The sequence below is a fragment of the Pelmatolapia mariae genome, linkage group LG10_11 (genome assembly GCF_036321145.2).
Source record: "Pelmatolapia mariae isolate MD_Pm_ZW linkage group LG10_11, Pm_UMD_F_2, whole genome shotgun sequence".
Lineage (NCBI taxonomy): Eukaryota > Metazoa > Chordata > Actinopteri > Cichliformes > Cichlidae > Pelmatolapia > Pelmatolapia mariae.
The window spans coordinates 73,043,533-73,068,873 of record NC_086236.1 but is presented as its reverse complement, the minus strand read 5'-3'; the positions used below and the strand labels follow the sequence as shown (position 1 = coordinate 73,068,873).

Genomic DNA, 25,341 nt, shown 5'->3' with positions numbered 1-25,341 from the left:
CCCCCGACACAAACAGAGTAACATAGTGTACGCTGTTAAGTGCCAGGAGGATTGTCAGGATTTATACATCGGGGAAACCAAACAACCTCTGGCTAAGAGGATGGCACAACACAGAAGAGCTACCTCGTCAGGCCAGGACTCTGCAGTCTATTTACACCTACAGGCCAGTGGACACTCTTTCAAGGATGAGGATGTACACATCCTGGACAGGGAGGAACGCTGGTTTGAGGGCGGAGTCAAGGAGGCCATTTACGTGAAAAGGGAAAGACCATCTGTGAATCGAGGAGGGGGCCTAAGGGTACATCTGTCGCCATCTTACAATGCTGTGATTGCAGCCATTCCCCAACTCTCTGTGAATGGTACTCATGGCCATTGATCAGTGGTCTTTGATCAGTGGGTTTTGGTCAGTGGTTGTTGATCAATGGTCATGGGAATTTGCATAATTATGATTAAGGAACTGACCTCACAGCCCATTGTTCCTTCAGTGGGCTGGTTTCAGTCATTATGCAAATGCACTGTTTATAAGGTTTGGGGACACCTGAAGAAGTCACCTGGATGAGTGACGAAACGTTTCTCCCACAAAAAAGCTACGTCCAGATGAACAGATTCAACTTTTGGAGAGGATCTTATATCTGTTTTCACTCTTGTATGCTTTTCATACAAGTTTCACACAAGACAGATACAAACTTTATAAGATTTATATATATCTTTTCCATATGGGATGGGTTGTGCGAAATCCCAGAAATAAACCCTAGAAAAAGCAAATCTGTGAACTAAGGTGTAGGTCTGTTAGATTATGTTGTGGTGATCGTCGGGTTGGGGGATGGGTGTTCATACTGGAGAGCAAAATTAAAACCAATGGAAGATGGACAAGAAAAGTTCAAAGCCATCAGGTGCTCAGTTTAGAAAAAATAGAAAAGAAGAGGAGGAGAAACGAGCAAAAGATACAGGTAAGCAGATGTGTCATTGGATAATGGCAGGTCATCCTGAAACAATCATAATCAAAATACTTTATTAATCCCTGAGGAAATGATGTGGGTTACAGTTGCTCCAAGAAGAAGCAGTGCCCAGGGCACCAAACAGACTAGGCCCGCCACTGGCCTCAATAATAATCCAATTGTATTTATAATTCAATTCAATTTTATTTATATAGCGCCAAATCACAACAAAAGTCGCCTCAAGGCGCTTTATATTGTACAGTAGATACAGAGAAAAACCCAAGAATCATATGACCCCCTATGAGTATGAGCAAGCACTTTGGCGACAGTGGGAAGGAAAAACTCCCTTTTAACAGGAAGAAACCTCCGGCAGAACCAGGCTCAGGGAGGGGCGGGGCCATCTGCTGTGATTGGTTGGGGTGAGAGAAGGAAGACAGGATAAAGACATGCTGTGGAAGAGAGACAGAGATTAATAACAGATATGATTCAATGCAGAGAGGTCTGTTAACACATAGTGAGTGAGAAAGGTGACTGGAAAGGAAAAACCCAGTGCATCATGGGAATCCCCTGGCAGCCTACATCTATTGCAGCATAACTAAGGGAGGATTCAGGGTCACCTGGTCCAGCCCTAACTATATGCTTTAGCAAAAAGGAAAGTTTGAAGCCTAATCTTAAAAGTAGAGATAGTGTCTGTCTCCTGAATCCAAACTGGAAGCTGGTTCCACAGAAGAGGGGCCTGAAAACTGAAGGCTCTGCCTCCCATTCTACTTTTAAATACTCTAGGAACAACAAGTAAGCCTGCAGAGCGAGAGCGAAGTGCTCTAATAGGGTGATATGGTACTACAAGGTCATTAAGATAAGATGGGGCCTGATTATATAAGACCTTGTATGTGAGGAGCAGGATTTTGAATTCAATTCTGGATTTAACAGGAAGCCAATGAAGGTGTCAGGTTTATATGGTTGATTGTCATTTATGCTTAGAAATATTTACTCATATATGCTTAGAGTTTATAATGGATGTCATATTGATAGGGGTCTGATCCTTAGTAGTCTGCAAAGACTTTGTGTGCATTCCAGAGTGTTCTGGCATACACACTCACATCTTAGGGTCATGGGAAGAGGTCGTATCTTCTCTTGCTGATATATGGGATAGCAAACACATATATATCTGTTTTACTCTGTACCTATGTTAATGAGCCTATGCATATTCATGTAATCTCAATAAAAGAGCAGTGTTACGAGGGAGCAGACGAGAGCAATTGGGTCAAGCGAAGGAACAGTGCTCGTCCGGTTCTCTCCCTCATATATGAGTAACACAAAGAACTTTGCCTGCTTGTGTCTTGCTTTGCTGTGTGATAGAATTGTCTTGAACGTTCCAGCAAATAGGTTTGTAGCATAAACCTATCAGAAGGGAAGCCAAAACAGGAGAAATCTGCTCTCTCTTTCTAGTCCCTGTCAGGAGTCTTGCTGCAGTATTTTGGATTAACTGAAGGCTTTTCAGCGAGTTTTTTGGACATCCTGATAATAATGAATTACAGTAGTCCAGCCTGGAAGTAATAAATGCTTATAGTCAGGAGGATAAGGAATAAAACAATAGAAAACACTTAATCGTCGTCTTTGACAGTGTCCTGAAATACAACAAAACAATGATCGAACTCAGACTTACCAGCAGCTGTGGACGAAACGAAAAACCTCACAGAAAAAAAATCACCACACCCTATACACCCGGCGAAGGCGGTCGCACTTTTTTCGGCGAAGGCGGTCGCACTTTTTCTCCTCTCCTCTCCCTTATCTTCCCTGCTTAGCTTCTTATGTCCTTGTCTTGTCTCGTGTTTTTCCAAACGCCTTCAATGCTTGTTTCCTCGTGGAGAACACGGTGGGTCTGAGCCCGCGCTGGAATGGTAGCACTGGGCAGGGCGGCTGCTGTGTCTGCTTCGGATTACTCCTCACCCCCCACCCAGCCCTGTGGCTTGTCACGTGTTTCACAATGTTGTGCTGAGGACATTTATGTGCTTTTTTGTGCAGAGGAGTTTTTTTGTTTCCTGTTCTCATGCTGTCCTCCCATGGGAGCCCAGCATGAGTAGAGGTTTCTTTTTTTTCCTCTTGTACTTTCCCACTGTAGTGTACATTTCAGTGTTTTTTCTGTAACGCTACCGATCTCCGACTTGTATCCCCATGTGATGTCTGTGTTCTGTGTTTAAGGTCGGGGGGGGGGGGGTCCCATTTCACTGCAGGGCAACCTGCATGTGGCGAATAAAGCCTTGATTGATTGTTGATCCAGTGCTGTACAAAAACGAAGTGTGTGGAAACGACCCACAACCTAAGGTCCCAGGGCCACTGACGCATCCTACATTCAAAAAAGGACACTGAGGCCCAAGCTTGCTACATATCATAATAAAATAAAAGAAACTTCAATTCTTCAATAAAACAGAGATCACACACAGTGCAGAGTGGAGGGCTTGCACTCCGCGAGTCAAACAACGGCTCGTACTGGTTGTATTTGTCCAAACTTTAATCGCAGTCCAGTACAGCTCCACACAAACTGGAACCGGTTGTGCCAAAAAGCGACACACACAAATAAACATATTAAGGATTGTACATTAACATAAAACTGTTGTCGGAACCATACTGAATTTCACCACAGAAACACACACACACACACATATATGAAGAGAGTATGCATAGTATGCAAACGGCTACCAAACAGCCATCATAATTCGTCATACAATGAGAACAGGACAAATCAACAATCAACAATGACTAATTAATATTGTGCTGAACACAGTCCAAAAGATTCAGTAAGCTACATCAGTATCTACTGTTTACTATCATAGCCAAGTGGCTAACAAACGTAAACTGACATTTTCACTATCCCTACTAATTAATGTTTTCTTGTTGTATCTCTGTTGTGGTCAGTGTTATCCTCTATGCTGTTGCATGCTGGCGCAGCAGGTTGAGGGTCACAGATGCCAACAGACTAAATAAACTAATTCACAAGGCCAGTAATGTTGTGGGGATGGAGCTGGACTCTGTTAGGGTGGTGTCTGAGAGGCAGATGTTGTCCAAGATAAGGACAATGTTGGATAATACCTCCCACCTACTCCATGACATGCTGGCTAGTCACAGGAGCATGTTCAGTGAGAGACTGAGATTACCCATAATGCACCACTGACGACACAGGAAATCATTCCTGCTCGTGGCCATCTCCCTGTACAGCTCCTCCATCTAACACACTGTGAACACTGCAATAGCTACACCCTTTTTACACACGCTTTTCTACTCTGGAATATTCTTGATATTTATTTATAATCACCTCTGTTAATCCTTGATATTTATAACTGAGTGATCTGTATATATTAGTGCTATTTCTTAAATGTGTAAAATCTGTAACATAATGTATTGTTTGGAGTTTAGTCTGTTACTGTTACTATTTTTACCATTTCTTCTTGGAGCAACTGTAACCCACATCATTTCCTCAGGGATTAATAAAGTATTCTGATTCTGATTGTTTCAGGATGACCTGCCATTATCCAATGACACATCTGCTTACCTGTATCTTTTGCTCGTTTCTCTTCTTCTTTTCTCTTTTTTCTAAACTGAGCACCTGATGGCTTTGAACTTTTCTTGTCCATCTTCCATTGGTTTTAATTTTGCACTCCAGTATAAACACCCATCCCTCAACCCGAGGATCACCACAACATAACCTAACAGACCTACACCTTAGTTCACAGATTCACTTTGTCTAAGGTTTATTTCTGGGATTTCACACAACCCAGGATTCAAATCATGAATACATAATGGACTTGGATTTACAACATTATGAATGAAATGTGCTCTATTTGGAAGCAGCCCCTCCCCTTTCGACGGGTTGTGTGTGAGACTTTAAATCATCAAACTGTAAATTATAAATTGTTATTGATCCCTTTACCCCTGGTCCTAAAGTGTATATTTATTTTCTTACTCTTCTTATATTTATTGTTTGTTTACTTGCACTGCTGTAACTGGAGCCTCGTCGTCTCGTCTCTCTCTATATACTGGACTGTATGTAGCAGAGATGACAATAAAGTTTACTTTGACTTCAGCAGCGAGCAGGCGCACCGAGGGCTCTCGCGCTCACTTTTCGCGAATTTCGAAAAAACATCGGTGTAAATTATAAGTCTGTGTCATGATGTCTGCTGTTTTCGTGTTTGTTGGATTGTTTTTATTTTGTTTTATTTTGCGAGTTGGTTATTAGATGCTGCTCCAGCCAGCCGGAGAATCCCCCGCCGCCCCGCCCTCTCCTCCCTGTGCCGCAAGCAAACAGAGGGCGCCCTTACTCCCAGCAAATGGGCGATAGAAAACCGATCGGTGTCTAAACCATCCCCAAAATGCGCTGGCATGACGTCGGGGCAACATGAGTACGAGTTTATTTATTTATTTATTTATTTATTTAGGAGATGCCCATGATGCCGCACCCACCACGATGCCGCCCCGGGCAACCGCCCATGTCGCCAGTATCAAAAACCGCTACTGGTCAAATGTATCCCTCATGAATGATATCAAGTTATCTTGAGCCACAAACAACATTCCCGTAAGAAGGTACAAGCCGCAATCAGTTTTTGGTAGTGACTTTTATATAGCCGTTATTTACGCAGATCTCATTGACATTAAAAATGTCTTTTTTAAGTAATCTGGCCAAGAGGACAGCAAAAATTGCAACAAATATAACAATAGTTCTGTAAACATATTTAAAGTGGACAAAAAGGACCGGATTGGTTATAATGTAGTTACAATAACCCAGAGTTATAAATATACTTGAAAACATATAATTTATATATTTTATAACCCATTTATAAACTCTGATCACCCAAGTCCACTGAATACTAAGCGAATACCAACGTACGTAAAGATACTACACATAAAAACACACGGAAACATATGAAATAACTTTTTGGCACAACACCTGGCACTTGAAGCGATTCAGGGTTCCCAGCACCACCACGACACTCGGGCAGAGGATCGCTCTAACCCGACCACAGAGGCATGAGTCCAAGCAACAGGACAGAATGGGCTGAGAAAAACCAGGCAAACCAAGAAAAGAAATGAAATAGAAACGGCCACGCTACAAACAGGGCCACAAAAGTATTACTATTAACTCGAATACTGTGAGGGAATCGCAGGACAAGCGATGAATTAAATAATTAGAGAAAACACAGCTTTAAAATCATTTTCTTTCTTTGCTTTTTTTCTTTCAGCCAATGAGTGTAGATTGTTCATACCTGTATATACGCCTGCTGACTACCTGTGTTAGCAGAGAAAGTAGAGTCATTAAAGTAGATGCACTTACTCTGTCACTGTGCATAGAGGGTTTGGTGGTTTTCATACATATCTTGACTTTAAGTGGAGACAGGAAATGTGGTTGCTAAACTGTTGCTATGTGCAAGACCAGCACGATGTGTGTACAAGAAACACAGAGAAGTCTGCATGTTTGTTCAGTTACCATAAGCAGTTAACAGCCCGTATTTCTGTCAATGCACCGATTTATTTCTCCTTCAGATTTTTAATTTTCCATTTAAGTTAGTACAGACCTTCCCAAAGTGTGGGGCCCGCCCCCTAGGGGGGGCGCAAAGCCATTGCAGGGGGGGCGCGACATGAAAAGGAAAAAACAAAACAAAACAAAAAAACCAAAACGCTTGGACACTGCTAGCACGGGGCGCCTCCACAAACGCAAATCAGGAGATGAAGCATTGCTGAATATGTTTCCAAACCAACTTCATTCTAAGCCAAAGACTAGAAAATATGATGAAGCATATCTGCCCTTTGGTTTCACCTGCACAAGTGCCGAGGTAGGTCTCCTCTGCAGAATTGGTTATCCCTTAGTCGGGAGCACGACTGGGCTCTTCAAATCATGGACAAACAGTATCCCACATTCTTGATTTTTAGTTCACAAACACTTGTTGTAATGACTAACTACTCCTGACATTTTGGAGATGTTAGCTCTTTATACAGTAAAGTTACAGTGGGATACAAATAATATCAGGCTGATCCTGCCACGATTTGTTCCCCCGGTTCAAATCAGGGACAAACAGTATCCCACAGTTGTTTATGTTTTTAAACCCATTTTGCACAGAGAGGCATTTTTTGAAAAATGTATTGATAGCAATGTTGAATATTATTACACAGGAAAAAACAACTACACGTAAAATAATCACACCGTGACGCCTCTGCCTTTCTAAATAGAGGGACAGTAACTGCGTGTGTGTAAATGTAAGCGTGTAAAACCTGCAGACAGTCAGATTAACAGTATTTTGTCTCTATCTGCCATTCTGCAATTCATCTCATGTAAACAACGTGGCGCACAGCGTGACATGAAAAAAGGCACATACCTTTGACGTTGCGTGATTTAAAAAAAATCTCCGTTTTCGGTGATTTGAAACGCCGTTTACGTGTGGACAAAACAGCTGCGTTTTCAAAAATACCCGTGTAGGTGTGGACGTAGCGTAAAAGAGTTAGTATTGTACTTTATTACTACCTGTAATTTATTGCAGATTACTTCTATTTGATTAATTGTTTACTAAATGTTTGAGGTGTGAAATAAACCGCAATGGAGCAAAATATGGGTTTGTGTGGTTGGAGGATGTTTGTGCGTGTGCGTGCGTGTGCGCATGCGCGCACGAGGGGGGGCGCGAACATTTTTCTTATAAACAAAGGGGGGCTCAGCAAAAAAAGTTTGGGAACCACTGAGTTAGTAAAACTTTACTTGGTTCTTGTGTTCACTGGAATTAAGCTGCTGTTACTCACCGTGAACTCGTCTGTGAGGGCTGAGCCGACTAGATTTGAATTTATTTATCTGTTAGCAAAACTAAAAAACTGCAACTTATAATGAAGTTTAGCAGAGATCTGTCACATGGGCAAAGAAAGATTCAGTTTAATATTAATGTTATAATTTTTTTTAATTTAAAGATCGGGGCTTTCTGTTTCTGATGTTACTGTCAAAACTAAAACGCTGTCTGACTTTTTGCTCATGAGTCAAAGTGACTCTTTACAGAGTGTGAAAGATGACCTCATGAACAGGAAGGCGCAAGAGAACGCCGGACTGCTCCTTTTCTTGTAATACTCTTACATTAAAGGTAAGAGCTGTGTCCCAAAACGTCGGCTGCATCCTCCTGAGGCCGCATTTGAAGGCCGATGACTTCACAGCCAGGCGACGAAGGCTGTCCCAATTTGTCGACTCCTTCAAATGCGGCCGAGAAACGCGTCCTTCATTTCCCCGAATTTGAAGGATGGGTCGGGTGTATCCTTCGTGGCCCACCATATCCCAGAATTCATAGCGCGGCCCAGTCAATTTCAGTTTCCAACAGTTTTAATATTACTCTTATTATTCTTTCTGGGTCACAAAATGAACTTTTAACATATTTTCAGGCAAGAAAGTAGCTGTGTAAACTTCAAATATCTGCTCGGTTTATCAAGACATCACATGTTTGTAAAAGTGCTCCAACGTTTTCTGAGACGTCTGTTAACCACCCGCTCAATAGTTAGCCAGGGGGTTCAATGGTCACTCGAGCCGGTGAGAGCAGCGGACTCCCGGCTTCATTGTTTTCAGACCCCTGCTGTCTTTCGCTACTCAGGTTAAACATGATATATAAGTCACTCGGATAACTTAAAAATGTAATTGTTTGGCTTTTTTCAGTGTTTTATTTGTTCCTGAGTAAATCGGTTTGGCTGAGATTAAAGTTACAAGATTATTAGATTAAATAAAACTTTATTAATCCATCGGGTGGGTTCCTCCAGGATTTTCACACAGCTGAATAAACAGCAAACAGAAAACTGATTAAACAGAAGTGTGAGACGGTCGAGAATTACGCCAGTGTCCTGTTATATTTTAGATACCAAGGAGCAGACGGCCGAGTTTATTAAACTCCACCGACACAGCGATGACACAAATCTGAAGGCTAGACCGTCCCATTTCACAGCCTCGCACTTCCGGCCTTCACGGTCTTCGAAGGACCCGGCCCACGTAGACCGCAAAGGCCGGGTCCCCCGAAGGATGCAGCTGACGTTTTGGGACACAGCTTATGTGTGCAGCTTCTTCTTCAAACTTGTTGAAGTGTCTGCCACATCCTGCACAAACACTTGCTGTGAAGAAGAGACGTGCACGGTTTGTTGGCTTTGCCCCCGACTCCTGTGAAAAACCCTAACCTGCTCACTATTTACAGCATCAGTCACAAGCCGGGACCGGGGGTCTGTGATGCTGTAGGACACGTTACAGAGACGTGTCATGTAGCGAACCGATGAGTGCCAAAATCAGGTGCAAGGAACTAAGTAAAAGCATTTAGGGTTATTTACACTCCCACCAAAATTATGAATAATTGGTGTACATAAGAACCATTATGAATAACTTTCCCCAAACAAAATAACCCATGAAGGAGTTTCCTTAAGAACTTTCTAACAACAATACAAGTTTTTGTAATGGACACTCCACAACTGATAGTTTATTAGAGCGTTGACCTTTGTTATTGAGTCTCTTTTCTCCATGTGAGATCTTTACCCTTCGCACAAGTCCATCTTTTCCACTAACAGTCTCTACAACTCTTGCAAGTCTCCACTCGCCCCTGGGCACTAGTTCATCCATGTCCAACACAACATCACCTACTTTCAGATTCCTTTTTGGCGAGTGCCACTTTTGCCTTGAAATTATGTTGTGAATATATTCCCGACTCCAGCGGCTCCAGAACTGCTCTGCAAGGAACTGCACATAGCGCCCCCTCTTCCTGCTGTAGAATTGGTGTGACTGGGTAAATGTGGCATGTTGTATAGAGCACTTTGAGTACTCCGGCAGAGTAGAAAAGCGCTACATAAGAATCAGTCCATTTACCATTTACAGCCTGGAGATGATGCCGCACCAAAAAGGTGTACCTTCATCCTGTATGTTTGAGATTGTGTGCTTGGATCACAGTTTTTCCACCAGAGGAAACGTAGATAGTCCCGATCCCTCTCACTGACGTGAAACTGGTGGAACATCTTTTCCATATCACACATTAAGGCAATAGGAAGTTGCCAGAATCTCAAGAGAATGCCAGTAAGATTGTTTATTAAGTCTGGCCCCTGGAAGAGATGATCATTGAGACTTGTTCCATTGTGTTTGGCTGAACAGTCAAATACGACACGCAGTTTTGTGGGCTTTTTGGGGTGTTAAATCCCATGATGGGGGATGTACCATTGTTCACCTTGTATTCCTTCGTTGTGTTCTTCTTCCACGTCTCCTCTTTCAATTATGCCATTCGTGTATGCAACATAATCCCTTTTGTAGTTCTCATCCTTGTTCAACCTTCTCCATAAGTGTTCCAGTCTGATCCCTGCAAGCCTTTTGTTGTCTGATAAGCAGTGATGGGAATAACGGCGTTACTAATGGCGTTACTAATGGCGTTACTAACGGCATTACTTTTTTCAGTAACGAGTAATCTAACTAATTACTATTCCTATCGTTACAACGCCGTTACCGTTACTAACAAGAAAATGCGGTCGCGTTACTATTTTTCAACAAACAGTTGAAGCTGTGTTCAGCTTACCGCATCTTATATCAGCTGCACGGAAGTAGCTGTAAGTAATCTGGGTGCTACAGCTTTAAGCAGCTGCGCGCTCCCGCGGACGGCAATCACTGTCTGGTAGACGATCACTTTTTGGTACAACACCTGGAGCTAAGGGGGCAAAACAATCGCATGAGTGCTGCTGTTTGACTGAGGAAGAATAAAGTAGTCGTGGTAAGCCAATCACACGACCACTTCAAGATGACAAAGCAACAAGGTGATATATACCAGTTTATAAATTGTGTTGATAGGCCACGTAAAACCAGAGTCGTGATAAACAATATATACGCGGCGTTTTTTCCTGAATAGTTTCGTCACGTTTACTGTCTAAAGACAGCGCAGCGAGACCTCTCTGCTTATGAGCAAAAAAATAAAACCAAAAGACACTCCTTTCGTGTTGGTAAAAAATGCACCATGTCGACCAATCAAAAAATGATATGGCAACATGACATCTGGTTGTTTAGGAAGAGGGGGAAGATTTAGGAGTGAGGGCGAGAGAGAGAGAGAGAGAGAGAGCAGAAAAAGAGAGAGCGAGTTTTGAGATGTGAAAGATTTGTGACGTTTAGCGTGTTTGGAGTGTGTAGTTAATGTGTTGTCTTGTGTAGTTAGTGTGTAGTGTTGTGGATAGTTTTGTGTTGTGTTTTGTCTGATTTTAGATCAATTGTGTTAAGACAGTCTGTCGAAATGAAAGCATAACTGTAAATTCAGACACGTGAGGTTGTGCTGAAAATGATGATACCAAACAAGGCAAAGGAAATAGTTTTTAAAGGTGAAATGCAGAGGAAACATCAAAAGTAGTGAAAATGGCCAATTACACCCTGGACCCCAGAGGGTTAAAAAAAAATTTTTTAAAGTAATGCAATAGTTACTTTTCAAGTAATTAATTACTTTTAGAATCTTGTAACTCAGTTGCTAACTCAGTTACTTTTTGTAAAAGTAACTAATAACTATAATTAATTACTTTTTCAAAGTAATTTGCCCAACACTGTTGATGACCATTTTATTGTCACCATGATCTTTGTCAATTCTAGTGATGTGCAAATATCGATTCTTCCGATACCAGTAATTTATGTTCTAGAATCTATTCTCATATTAAAATATCGATATTTTAGTACTTTGGGGTAAATTTGTAGTTTTTCATTAACAGGAACACAGTGGAAAGAAACTATATCATTCGGATTGTCTACACTGGAAGGAATTACTTCCTCTTCCGCCTTTCATGGTCATGTGCGAAATACGGCTGTATAACTGTGTCGCAGCCCCCTGGCGTGCGCACTCACAACAACGGCTGAGCGTAAACGGCGTCACGTCTGGATGTATTTTACCTCCACAAACATCCAAGACGTGGTTTGCGATACATGTGGCAAGAAAGTGAGGTGCTGTGGCAACACCACTGACCTCGTCAAACCCCTCAGAGTAAATCATATCACAGAATATGATGAACTTATGTTGAGACGAACTGAAGAGGAGGAGAGGGACAGGTGCTGCTAGGGCGAGATAGACGTGTCTCACGGAGTCCTTTAGTGCTGCAGGCAGGCAAGGTGTTCAAATAGTGCTTCAGCTTCAGGTTTTTTATTTCTATATGATGAATTCTGCATTATTAAGCAATAAGAACAAGTATTCTGATGTCCTGTAATCATTATGAAGCCATATTATTATATTATTATTACAATTACATAATATAATTATATATTGTATTATGAAATACAATGAAACATTAATATTTTGTACAGAGTATGGGTATCGGATCAGTATCGTCGATACCACCCTGAATTTTACTTGGTATGGGATCGGAAAGGAAATCAGTGGTATCGCACATCACTAGTCAATTCCAAATCTGAAGGATAGCCAATCCCAGCAGGAACACGAGCTTCAGCTGACCAATCCCTGAGGCCTGAGAGAGTGAACGACACAGACACACATACATGCATGTTTATCCAGCACAAAAAAGGTGACATGTTGTATGTTAGCAGCTTCTTTTGTGACTCATGATAACATCATGTGTGATCAGGATTTCTTTAGCACACTCTGACTTTGAAACTGTGGCTGTGTTAGAGTGACAGACAGTATGTGACAGAAAATACAGAGAAGCAGATTCAATAAATAAATCTTTTCTTGTTTTAAGTTAAAGACTATAAATCTGTCCTTTACTGACACGTCTAAAAAATAATCAGGATTTCTCACCTTGTTCCTGAAATTGGACTCAGCCTCTAAAAGACAGGAGAAAGCACAGATACTGGCATCAGTACCAAAGTACCAATAATACTTTTGTCCCTAGACAAAGTCTCTGTGCTGTGTTGGTGCGCTGCTGTTACCTTTAAAAGAAGTGTGGACACGGTCAGTGCTGAATTCGGTATAGTCATAACTGTCATAACTGTAGTCGAGGTCCGTCAAGTTGAAGCTGTCAGGGTCCGTCAAGTTGAAGTCATTGTAATCGGTCCAGTTGGAGTCGATATAGTCGGTCCAGTTAAACTCTGCGAGGTCATAAAAGTTCCAGTCTTCTTTTTCACTGTTTTCTGTGATAAAAAATTAAGCAGAAACAAAATAAAAAGCACGTAAGCTGATAGAAGCTGGCTGACATACACATACACACCCTTTATAAAACAACCCAATTATACTTCATTCTGTATATGTAATAAATATTATTAAATATAATATTACTCTGGGTTAATATTTTATTTAATTAGTATGAAGCTTTTTAACAGCTTTGGAAAATAAAGGTCATCTGAACAGTCTGAAGTCTGTGGATGTTTGGAGTTTAGAGCTAATTGGTCAGAAATGAAGAAAGGCTGTCAGTTTTGCTTTCGGTTTGAAGGCGAGGCCGCGACCCGTGCGTCACATAGAAATCAGGACATTCCATAAATAAATTGTTATAGATGTTTTAAGACTGTAACCTCCCCCCCAGCACACACTTTTCTCAGACAGGCATGAACATTTCCACACTTTTCTCTCTTGTTTAAACTCTCAGAGTTCAAACCTTCGTAGAAACAAATAAGTCCAGTATTATAGAATCAAAGTCAGCCGCAGGAGCCTCTGACGGTGCAAAACGTTTCATCGACATTGTTGTGTTTGTCGGAGAAAACTCACAAACATGCAGTGCAGCACTTCAGAGTCACGCTGCTAGCGATCGAAGATTTATGTAAATTTGATGAGCTGAACACATTCTGTACTGTACAGGAGACACGGCACGAGATTGATTTACAACCGTCCACAGCCAATCAGAACGCAGAACACAATGCGGGGTAAAAAAAAAAGAAAAAAAAAAAAAGGAAACAAAACAAAAACAAATAAACATGGAAAGTTGCACACACAAAAAATCCACGAAACAGCGAGACCGCGTTACAGCGAGGGATGACTGTGCAAACAAAGAACAAACACTTTTTGTAAAATCTCCTATTTACAAACAGACATTTATAACATTAACATATAATTTATAACATCTAAAGTTCTGGTTGCAGTTCACTCACCACAGCAGACTAACACGCTCAGAGCCAGCCAGAGAGAGACGGACAGTAACAGGTTCATCCTGGACGAGAGACACAAACTGGCAGAGAGAGAGCGTGGGAATGAGATCTGAGTCCTCTGTTAAACAAAAACTTTATTTTCCCACGAAACGAGTTTATCTGTTATCAGCAAGCCCGAACTCGTTAGATGAGACCTAACAACACTTTTTAGATGTGACAGTTACATCAAACATAAGGCTCGGGGGCCAGAATTGGACCGACAAAGACCCCAATCTGGCCCGCTGCTTATGTGAAAAGGCATAAATTTAAGACTATTAACTGTGTTTTCATGGGTTGTAGATGAAGATGAAAATCTACCCAACAGGCATTCATACTAGACCAATGTAAACAGACATACAAACAAGACATGCTGTGGAAGAGAGCCAATAAAAATGCTCCCAGAAGCAGTGTTGCACAAAGCTGCAGACGACAGGAGCAAACATCAACAGCTGCAGGACATGATTCCAGTTTGTCCAGTGAAAGCTCACTGATACTCTGAGGAGGTCATATTGTTTCAGACATTTGTTGTCCCGACTATCTCCCTCATGGTCACTCAACTCACACCAACGTCTGTGTTTCTGCAGTCCACACCAGCAGTTAACAGCAGATGAGGATAAAATCTATAAGAAAGGAATATAAGCAATGAATTAAATATTAAATAGAAAAAGCTCTGCTTTAAAATCATTTTCTTTCTTTGCTTTTCTTTTTTCTTTCAGCCAATGAGTGTAGAGGGTTCATACCTGCATATACGCTTGCTGACTACCTGTGTTAGCAGAGAAAGTAGAGTCATTAAAGTAGATGCACTTACTCTGTCACTGTGCATAGAGGGTTTTCACACATATCTTGACTTTAAGTGGAGACAGGAAATGTGGTTGCTAAACTGTTGCTATGTGCAAGACCAGCACGATGTGTGTACAAGAAACACAGAGAAGTCTGCATGTTTGTTCAGTTACCATAAGCAGTTAACAGCCCGTATTTCTGTCAATGCACCGATTTATTTCTCCTTCAGATTTTTAATTTTCCATTTAAGTTAGTAAAACTTTTATGAGCGGTTCTTTTGTGATACACTGAATACAGACTAATGTTCCCCCAACTGTCCCAAAATAATAAAGAGCCACTACATTTAAGAAAATCCTGGAACAAGTCTGGAGCAGGTCCTGAATTTCAGCTCCTGTTCACCGTGAACTCGTCTGTGAGGGCTGAGCCGACTAGATTTGAATTTATTTATCTGTTAGCAAATCTAAAAAACTGCAACTCTTCACTTTAATGAAGTTTAGCGGAGATCTGTCACATAGGCAAAGAAAGATTCATTTTATTATTAGTGTTATAATTTTTTTTTTAATTTAAAGATCGGGGCTTTCTGTTTCTGATGTTACTGTCAAAATTTTCTGTGTTGGTTTATCTGCTCATGAGTCAAAGTGACTCTTTACAGAGTGTGAAAGATGACCTCATGAACAGAAAGGCGCGAGAGTACCGCCAGACTGCTCCTTTTCTTGTAACACTCTTACATTAAAGGTAAGATGTGCAGCTTCTTCTTCGAACTTGTTGAAGTGTCTGCCACATGCTGCACAAACACTTGCTGTGAAGAAGAGACGTGCACAGTTTGTTGGCTTTGCCCCCGACTCCTGTGAAAAACCCTAACCTGCTCACTATTTACAGCATCAGTCACAAGCCGGGACGGGGGTCTGTGATGCTGTAGGACACGTTACAGAGATGTGTCACTTTCACATATTTATATACTCTCAAAATCTGCTGCTGATCTCAGTGAGGAGATCCGCAGAGATTCAAAGATTTTCAGATGAGAGCAAAAGACGGCAGATGACCCTCCCATCACTAAAGCAGACGGTTGTCTTAGTTTGATATGTAGGGATCAACTACTCACTGCATTTTGTACTGTTGAAATTTGAGCTTATTACATGCTAACATTTTATGGGCACAAGCCAGTGTTCACTTAGAGCCAGCAAACCTGGATAAATGTGGAGGGCTGAGTCAGGAAGTGCATGAGATCAAGGATGCAGATAATCAAAGACCAGGTCGATCAGGCCCACGGTGCCGATGACTGCGTCCGGCGTTGTTGGCCAACAGGATATAAGTGGAAACGCTGCTACTGTTTGAAGAAAACACAGGATGAGCAGAGGGGAAAATCATTATGTACAAAGAGGATACTCACTCTGCTCATCCGGATATGACTATTATTATTATTATGTGCACATACTTACAGCTAATGAGGCTGTAGACAGCCTGTATAAAGTTTAGTTTGTACTTTTTCTTCATGTGGGTCTTAATAAACTTTAATAGGTGATAAATTCCTCCTGCTCCCTTTCAGACTTAAAACATTTATTTACGGCATCACAAACGTGTGACACCAACCTCGTGTTTTGTATTTTATTTCAATAAAGAGAGAACATTTTCAAAGAATTGAACATCATTTATTGAGAAAGAGAAATTCATTTTAGTGAATCTATTTGGTGACTAGACTCTGATGAGTCATCATGGCAGAACAGGATCCCAGTGGTGACCCATCAGAGTCAGACGCAGGTGGTGCTGAAGGTGAAACCTGAGGCTGGGACGGAGCTCTGAGTGACTCGGGCGAGGTGGGGGTGGGGAGGAGGGAGGCGGGTTTTTAGAAAGGAGAGTCAGAAAGGGGGAATGAAGGAAGAGCACTGAAATTTAAACCGTGCAGAGCGGAGGCTGATTGGCTCAAAGCAGGCGAGCATAAAGATGATTGGACTAGAGTAACGATGCCAGTGTTGAGAGTGATACAGGATCTATTGCTTTAAAAACTGCTTTTATTAAAATGAAACTTAAATAAAAAAATGGGAAGCTTGACTTCCTCTGGCCTCCAGGAGGAAACCCCGCTGCGGTTAATCGAGGTGCAGAGATGTGAAAGAAGAAGCTGAAAGTTGCAGATTCATAACAGGAAGTGAGTTCAGAAATCATCAAATGATAGCTCGTCCTTGTCTCCGCCCACCAATCAATTCCAGGCGTGAAGAATCACCAATCCCAGCAGGAGTACCAGGTTCAGCTGGCCAATCCCTGAACCCTGAGAGACGTCACATGGTTCACAGAAGAGAAAACAGCTACTTTGATATGTGATGTTTGACACGGATCCACATTTAAATTTGGCTAAAATTTAAACGTATCAGCTCAGAACCTTTAAAGCTGTGGAATTAACATAATCAACAATAAGTAATCAGTACTCGCTATCAACATGTATTTTAATTAATATTTAAAATGTTAAAAGAAGCTCTTAAATTTTAATAATGTTGACAAACATTCATTTTAAGGATGATTTATGGATAATAAAAGTTTTATTGCTTTTTGTGTCTCACTGAAAACAGAACACAACCACATTAGACTTATTCTATGATGTCATCGAGAAAAGAGTAGAAAAAATATCTGAAGCCCAAATTTTTGGCTCACAAGAATTTATTATTTGAACCTTTGACCAGGATAAACACAAAATTTCAGAAAATATTAAGAAAGAATAAATTATCTATAAATGTGAATCTTGCTATGAGTTAAATATTGTGAATTTGTCCTTTAATAATTCGTCTGAACCAATGACAGTCATTGGTCTGAACATACATTGGACATAAAACCTTTTTTTTTTTAAAGTGCTCACCTTGTTTGGGATTATAAGCTGCACCTCTGAAAACACAAAGACACAGAAAAGCACAGATGCTGATGTTAGTGCATCAAGTCTCAGTTACTAAACAGAGTTTGTGTGTTTGTGTGGGTCTCTGCTGTTACCGGGGAAGCTGGAGTAATCAAAGGTGTGGTCGTAGTTGTAGTCGTAGTCTGTCGTCTGTGTCACTGTATGATCGGTGGTCAGCTCTTCCGTCTCGTGTCCTGTGGAGGAAAATGAAGCGGAAACATCAACAACATGTGAGCAGCTGGGATTTAAAGGAAACAGTTTTCCTCTCGCTAACAGTCGCCGTGCTAAACTTTAAAAGATTTTAAAACAATCGAGATGAAACTGATGCGCTGACATTCAGCTTTGATGGAAACGCTTTCATGGAGATGTTGCTTGAACTGTTTAGGAATTACAAGCGTTTTCATGGTTTTTACCAAATGCTGTGCTTTTACTGCAGCTGACCACAGCGCGCTCTCATGTTGAAGAAAATCAACTTCTTTGTTTGACAAACTCTTCAGTGTCTTTGGATCATTATCCGTTTGCACCATGAAGGTCTGTCCGATCCCTCGCTCCGTACACGTCACAGTTCATCTGCACACGCCAGCTCTGGGCCGTAACTGCTTTGAGGGGAGTACTGTATTTCGCAAATTGTTATCTTTGTTTGTATTCAGTATCATGTCCTAAATCTTGGCCACGCAAGCAAAGGTAGCAGAATTATAATCGTACTTTTAAAGACATTTTTAAAAAAAGTTTGACCTCATTTTGACCTTGAAGAAGAGGTCAGAGGTCCAAAGTAACACGATATACAGAATGTGTATCTATAAATTTCCAATATGTCTGTATGTTGTCAATACAAACAGAAAAAGAAACAAGTTTAAATAGCTCTATGTAATATATAATAATAAATATGAGAATATATATGATGTAATATTTAACCCCTGAGGAAATGTATATTTCCCTCAGTATATTTATTATTATTTTGGCCTTGAAGTTTCCACCAATAAATCATAAAGTTGACCTTGAAGACTTTGTGAGCAGAGTTTGAATGGATCATCAACATGACAACTATGGAACGCCAGGACTGACATAATGAATTAATGAAATACATCATTAAATAATTAAATGTGGCAATAATTAATTAAAATGTGAAATAAATAAATAATTAATTAAATAAATATGTACAAAACATTTAATTAATTAATGATGTATTTAATTAATTCATCATGTCAGTCTTGGCGTTTCACAGACAACACGCTAAATCCCAAAAATCATTCAGTGTTTACAGAAAGAATGACAAATGCATGCAAATGCTACCAAAACCAGAACCTCCCTGGTTGAAGTAATACACACCAGTGACTCTGAGCCACGGGCAGCCCTGCAGTAATATTGTCTCCATCATGTTAGAGAGCTCATGTGCTTCAGAGCTGTTTCTCCTTCTGACAGACGTCAACCTCGGTTTCATTTATTCTGTTACTTTGTTCTTTGGAGAACTGTCCAGTTTTAGATGTTTTCTGCTGAAGTCTACTCTGACCTTCTTGCTCAAGAGTACCATGAGGTTTTGACAGTGATGTCCCACTGAGTCTTCTTCACTTGGTTAGATGCTGTAAAGTGTTTTTTCTTAAGCAGGGAAATAATTCTGAGGTCTGTGGTGAGACACAGGGCGCACCGTGGATGTGTATATGTTATATTTCTCTTCAATAGAGGACTTTTACTATTCAAAATGTTATTCTTGCACAGTTTTAACCCATCTGGTCAAGACCTTAATTTATTTGTTGCTAACTTCACTGGAAGCCCCAGCAGTTGCTTCATGCTCCAGGTCTCATCTCCCCACTTCCTAAAACGTTTCTGTGCCAGCTCACGACCAAAACACCCAACACAGCCTGCTGCGTGATTACAAGGATGTACAAGTTTCTGGGAATAATGTTTGTAGCTTTTGGGCTCGTGCCAACAAATAAAGAAGTGAAATTCAAAACATTTCCTCTCAGCGCTCTCCCTCATGGGGGAGTTAAGCTGCAGAGAAGCCAGAAAATGCTTTACAGTGAGTAACACCAGCTGAAATCCACGATCTTGCTCGCTTGTGTGGATTGGATGGGTTGTTACCAACATCTGGTGAGAATTTCATGTCAGTAGCGCCTTTAGAAATATATTTACTGAGAAAATAGAAGACGAGTTCAACACCGTTTTTACCTGCTGCAGTACATATTCATGCGTATTGTTACAGTCTTATTCCAAAATAGATCGAATTCATTTTCACCTTAAACTCCGACACAGAGCAGTTTGGGGCAGACGTTCTGCCAGGCTCCATCAGGTTGGTGAGCATCTGTGCACATGTTCTGAGCAACTGCGTGACATTCACAGGCCGGTCTGTGATGTGCTGTTCTTTCTGGATGCACTGTATGACTAAGCCAGATAATTTCACAGTGTCTGCATGTTATACCCACAGAGCTACAGTTTAGCCTCAGTTCCTGTCTTCTTCACATCTAAATCCAAACCCACATCACACACCCACAGATGCAAAGTGTCTGAGGTGTGACCGCAGTCATATCTCCAGCAACATTTTTGTTTTCAGGCAGACACATTATGCTGTCTTTAGTTTTTTCCTAGTTTTAAACTGACGCTTGCATTATGCTTGTCTGCATCTATCATTTTTTATTCTAATCTTTTTTAAGCATAAATTACAGTAAACCTCAGATTTTATTCTAACAGATTTTTGTAAAAGCCAAAAATGTTTTTCCTTTGGTTTTGTTGCCTAAACATGGAAAAACTTCAGTTTGTGGATATTACAGAACCATTGGAGCGCTCCTTTTCCTAACGAGCCTGTTAAAATCACATTGTTTTGTCTCCGTCTCATACCCAGCTTTCTGATGAAACAATAAAATCACAAACATGTAAACAGGATTATATTTTATGCTACTTGAGTATTTCCAGGACGATGTTCTTTACTAGTCTAAAACCCACGAACACAACATGACAAGTAAAGTAGCTCAGTCCCTCGAAATGACCTGGTTTCTAGAGAAAGACGTCAACAACCGTGAGTCTCGTGGTCGCTTCTGCTTTCAGTTCAAAGGCGAGTTTATAAAGAGGCAGCTTATAAAGACATGTCATCGATTACAGTTTTGTTTAGCAATTTTTAGTCTATCAGACAAACAAAAAACTCACAGTGACTCTTCAACCTGTAACTGAAAGAATGAAACACACGTAAAACTTTCATGGATCTCTCGATCAATATCAGACCTTTGAGTGCAAAAGTAGGTTTAGTCTGAATATTTATAACACGGATGTGTCAAAGGTCATAGGTCACTCACCACAACACGACGACATGATCAGAGCAAGCCAGAGAGAGACGGAGAGCAACACATTCATCCTGGACGAGAGACACAAACTGACTGAGACAGAGAGAGAGAGAGTGGGGGAGTGTCTAAATGGAAACTCTCCAAACGAGAGAAAACTTACAGCCTTTAACAAGTCTCAGCTTTGTGACTCGGACCCAACAGGCTTTTTAAGATGATGCCACTGAAAAAAAAAGAAAAAAGTTTATGAGCCTGAATGAGGAGAGTAAAATTTCACAAAAACAGTTTTTTTCACAATTTTCTAATAAATCTATAAGAAGGAACTGCAGGTTGGTGAAGAGAAAAGGCTAAATTTACCAAAAAAACCCCAAACAAACTCAGAAATATATGAAAAAGTTGAAAATGTGTGTCTTATTTCACCCCAGTGTGTTCCAACCATGTTGTTCCATACAGGCGACATAAAAACAACCAGCAGTGAAGAATTTCTTTCTAAGGATTGAAATTGTCTCTGCATTCAATCATACCTGTTATTAATCTCTGTCTCTCTTCCACAGCATGTCTTTATCCTGTCTTCCTTCTCTCACCCCAACCAATCACAGCAGATGGCCCCGCCCCTCCCTGAGCCTGGTTCTGCCGGAGGTTTCTTCCTGTTAAAAGGGAGTTTTTCCTTCCCACTGTCGCCAAAGTGCTTGCTCATAGGGGGTCATATGATTGTTGGGTTTTTCTCTGTGTGTATTATTGTAGGGTCTACCTTACAATATAAAGCTCCTTGAGGCGACTGTTGTTGTGATTTGGCGCTGTATAAATAAAATTGAATTGAATTCCTCATCAGAGGAAGAGTGTCTCCCTCCTCACCGCGGGTGAGCGGTGCTGTAGCAGCTGCTCAGGTGGATGTGTGCGTATGTGTTCCTCTGAATGCTTATAGATGCGGGTGCTGATGCTGACGAGTGTGCCTCTCACGCACCTTTGAAGAAAGTGTCTTCAACTACGATGAGAAGCTGAGCAGTCAGCGCAGACCAGAGAGCACCGCAGGTACGTGAAACCTGAGGCCAGAGCCTGCACATGTCGTTGTTCAGCCACTGTTTGATATCCAACCAAACAGGAAGATTTTAAATTTCTATTTTTATTCTCAGTTGTTATCAGCAGCATATATGTGTGTTCCTTTCTTCTCTTTAGACCAAACACACCGAGACGAGGAGCAGCAGGTCTGCTCCATCCTGGACCAGGAGCAACCGAAGCCTCCTCAGGTTAAAGATCACAGAGAGGAATCAGAGTTTCTCTGAAACTATGGGACTTCCAAACATGCTGTGATGCAACCCTTCTTCAACAAACCTGGCCTTTGACCCTTCCACTTTGTCTAACTACAGGCCGATCTCCAACTTGGAACAAACTGTTTACACCCAGCTGAAGGGCGTCCTGATAAATCTAACATTTTGGAAGTGTTCCAGTCTGGGTTTAAAACACACCACGGCACTGAATCTGCTCTTTTAAGGCTTTTTAAGACATATTTTTAGCCGTGGATTCAGGGAACGGTGTTTTTAGATCTAACAGCTGCTGTTAACACAGTGGACCACAACGTTCTCATCTCCACAGTCTTGAGACTGATCCATGCATTTATCACCTCTCGCCTGGATTATTGTAATTCTGTTTTGAGTGAAATTAGCCCGGCCTCCCTCTCACGTCTCCAGCTGCTACAAAACGCTGCTGCACAATTTGTAACCGGTAAAAGCAAATGAGAGCTCCTAACCCCGGTGTCAGTGTCCCTTTACTGGCTTCCTGTTCAAGTTTGAATCCATTTATAATTATTTTATTTGTTTTAAGTCTCTTAATGGTGTTGCCTCTTCTAATTTGTCTGAGCTTGGCTTTTAACCCAGTGACTTGTCATCCGTCTTAAACGTTTACCCTTTGTATGTAGCTGTACTGTTTGTTTCTTTAGCTCCTATGTATTAACTTATAGCTGGTTTATTGTTTAATTTTTTCTATTGTTTTGTACAGCACTTTGGTCAGCTGTGCTTTAGCAATGAAGTGAAAGTGAAAGTATGGAACTCAGCAATGATCAGGCGCAACAAGAGCTTCCCCAGACTAAGGAAGAACAAAGGAAGTCTGCACCATTCAGGGGGGAGAGCAGCTGGTAGCGAAGCAGCAGACTGATACCTTCATGGTGACTCATACAAACAAAGTGAAAATAGCAACCAGCGTCTTTCTCACAACTTGCGTGTAGCTGAAAATCGCAATAAGAAAGGAAGTGAGCACTCAGGACCAACTAAAAATGTAGAGTCAAAGTCTCAAAAGAGACAAAACAGAAGTGAGGATGTAGTAAGAAGCTGGTGTAGTGCTGCCACAAGCTGGAAAAACCTTCAAGGACCAGAGCGTACTAGGAAGCACACAGAGCAGAGGTCCACACTGTATTCCTGCAAAACCTGCAGCAAAGCTCCAAAAGCAGTGAAACCTTGTTGAACCGCATGAAAACACATCCTTCAAGGATAGTTATAACTTAAAGTTCACCACAGAGTTCACACAGGTGAGAAGCCATACCTTTGTAAAACCTGTGGGAAGTCTCGACTCCAGCTCATCGTTAAAAACACACATGGCTAATCAAACAGGATGTGGCATGAATGATGGACCCGACCCCACTCCTGCTATACAGGTGAAAATAGAGCAACAGGACCGCTCTTTATTTATTTTCTGCTGTTTTTTACTTGCATCTATTTGAAAGAGTGAGTGCAAACACAAAAAACTATTTTATTTTATGTGCTGGAATGTGCAGAAAATAGGTTTGAATGTTAAACAAATTTCTTCCAGTCAGAGAATGTTGCATATAATTTAATGTTTGCTTGATGCATAAAGTTAAAAGATTAAAACTAATAAAACAAGTTTTAAAAAGAGACTTTTTCATTTGATTACATTTTAAATGATGGATTATGCAGAAATAATAGAATTGGGCTGAAAGATCTATCGCTTTATCACCTATTCAGATTGTAAATCATGTTTTTAAAAAGTAACTAATTACTTTTGAAAATGTAATCAGTAAAGTAACTGGATTACTTTTGGGGGGGAAGTAATCAGTAATTTATTACAAGTTACAAGTAACTTGACCAACACTGGTTATAAGCACTGAAAGAATCACTCAGAGCTGCGATTGTTTCCTTGCAAAGGGACTGTTGAAACTGGTGAGCCACGAGACGGCACGCAGGAGAGGCTGTTTTCCCGGGAGTCGTTGGAGAACGTTCACAAGTCCAGCAATAACGCACACGAGAGGAGTCACAGCAGCGAGAGCCAGCACGTCTGTGTCAGAAACGCTTCACTCACAGCGGCTCTTTGAACGCCCACGCGAGCATTTCTTCATCAGTTTTGAGTAGACGTGAGAAATCTCCGACGTCTTCGTCCTGAAACATCGTGCAGGTTAAAAGTGGAGCTGGTTCAGGACTCGATCAACCAACTGCTGAGCCAATCAGGTGCGACGAGATTGGTCTTCAGTGGAAAAGTGTGTTGTAGAAATTCCTCTTTACATGTTTCTCATTCAATGTGAACATTTCATACATACTGTGTTAGTGTTGCTTCTTCCTTCTACCAGCTTTCTTATTATTAATTTACCAAATTTTCTGCAGAATTTTGCTTGTTTTTCCTAATAAATGTGTCATTTTTTTCTATCAACTTTGTCAGTCTTTCTCATAAATGTAAGACATGTAAATATTTTTTAATATCAGAATTTTGCCCCTTAACTTTTGTTTTTACTAAAAGCTGCTGAATAAGTGATTTTTGATTGGCTGGCAGTTATCAGTTATGATACACACTCACCCCCAAAGAAGTAGAGTCAGCACGCCTTCTTGAGTAATCATTTATTAATGAATTTAAGGCCACTCTGGACTGTGCAGAATTCATAAGGGGCGCAGAAATAACTCAGTCACATCATCCTCGGTAACTTCACTCTGCGGCTACTGATTTCTATTTTCACATCAGAACGGAGTCAAACCAAAGCAAACGTTTAAGCAGCTTAAAGAATCAAACATATTCACAGGTAGAGACGGCTTGATACGCTGAAGTAAATGCTCAAAATACAAGTTTCCAGTTCACAACACAGCATGCTTCATATGTTTGAAGTGAGCACTGATATGTATTAACTTCAGCACTAAGTTGTTCTTGGCCATGCATGCTAACTCCCAGTACAGATATATAGATGATATTATATGAGTGTGTAAGGCCAAAGGTTGAATATGATTTCATAGTAAAGTAATAGTCTTCAAACAACACAGGACACAACAAAACAAAGGTCTTTACAGAGCCAAAAAACAAAAATCGTCAAAAATGATCCCCCGTCCACAAACTGTATATAAAAGATGGCTGTAGCATCGTGCCTTAAACCTGCAATCTTTTCTAACGACCAGCAGGCGGCCCCAAAAACAGGAC

General features: G+C 40.9%; 2 long non-coding RNA genes across 2 annotated transcripts; both read right to left on the bottom strand.

Moving 5' to 3' along the window:
* Positions 1–12,232: 12,232 nt before the first annotated feature.
* Positions 12,233–12,928, bottom strand: LOC134636423 (uncharacterized). Its single transcript, XR_010095013.1, has 3 exons — positions 12,820–12,928; positions 12,689–12,714; positions 12,233–12,398 (listed from the first exon to the last, which is right to left on the bottom strand). It is a non-coding gene; the product is annotated as an uncharacterized LOC134636423 (long non-coding RNA).
* Positions 12,929–16,439: 3,511 nt separating this feature from the next.
* Positions 16,440–21,027, bottom strand: LOC135933671 (uncharacterized). The gene is made up of 4 exons (XR_010573879.1): positions 20,950–21,027; positions 17,761–17,859; positions 17,633–17,658; positions 16,440–17,050 (listed from the first exon to the last, which is right to left on the bottom strand). It is a non-coding gene; the product is annotated as an uncharacterized LOC135933671 (long non-coding RNA).
* Between the last annotated feature and the right edge of the window lie 4,314 nt (positions 21,028–25,341).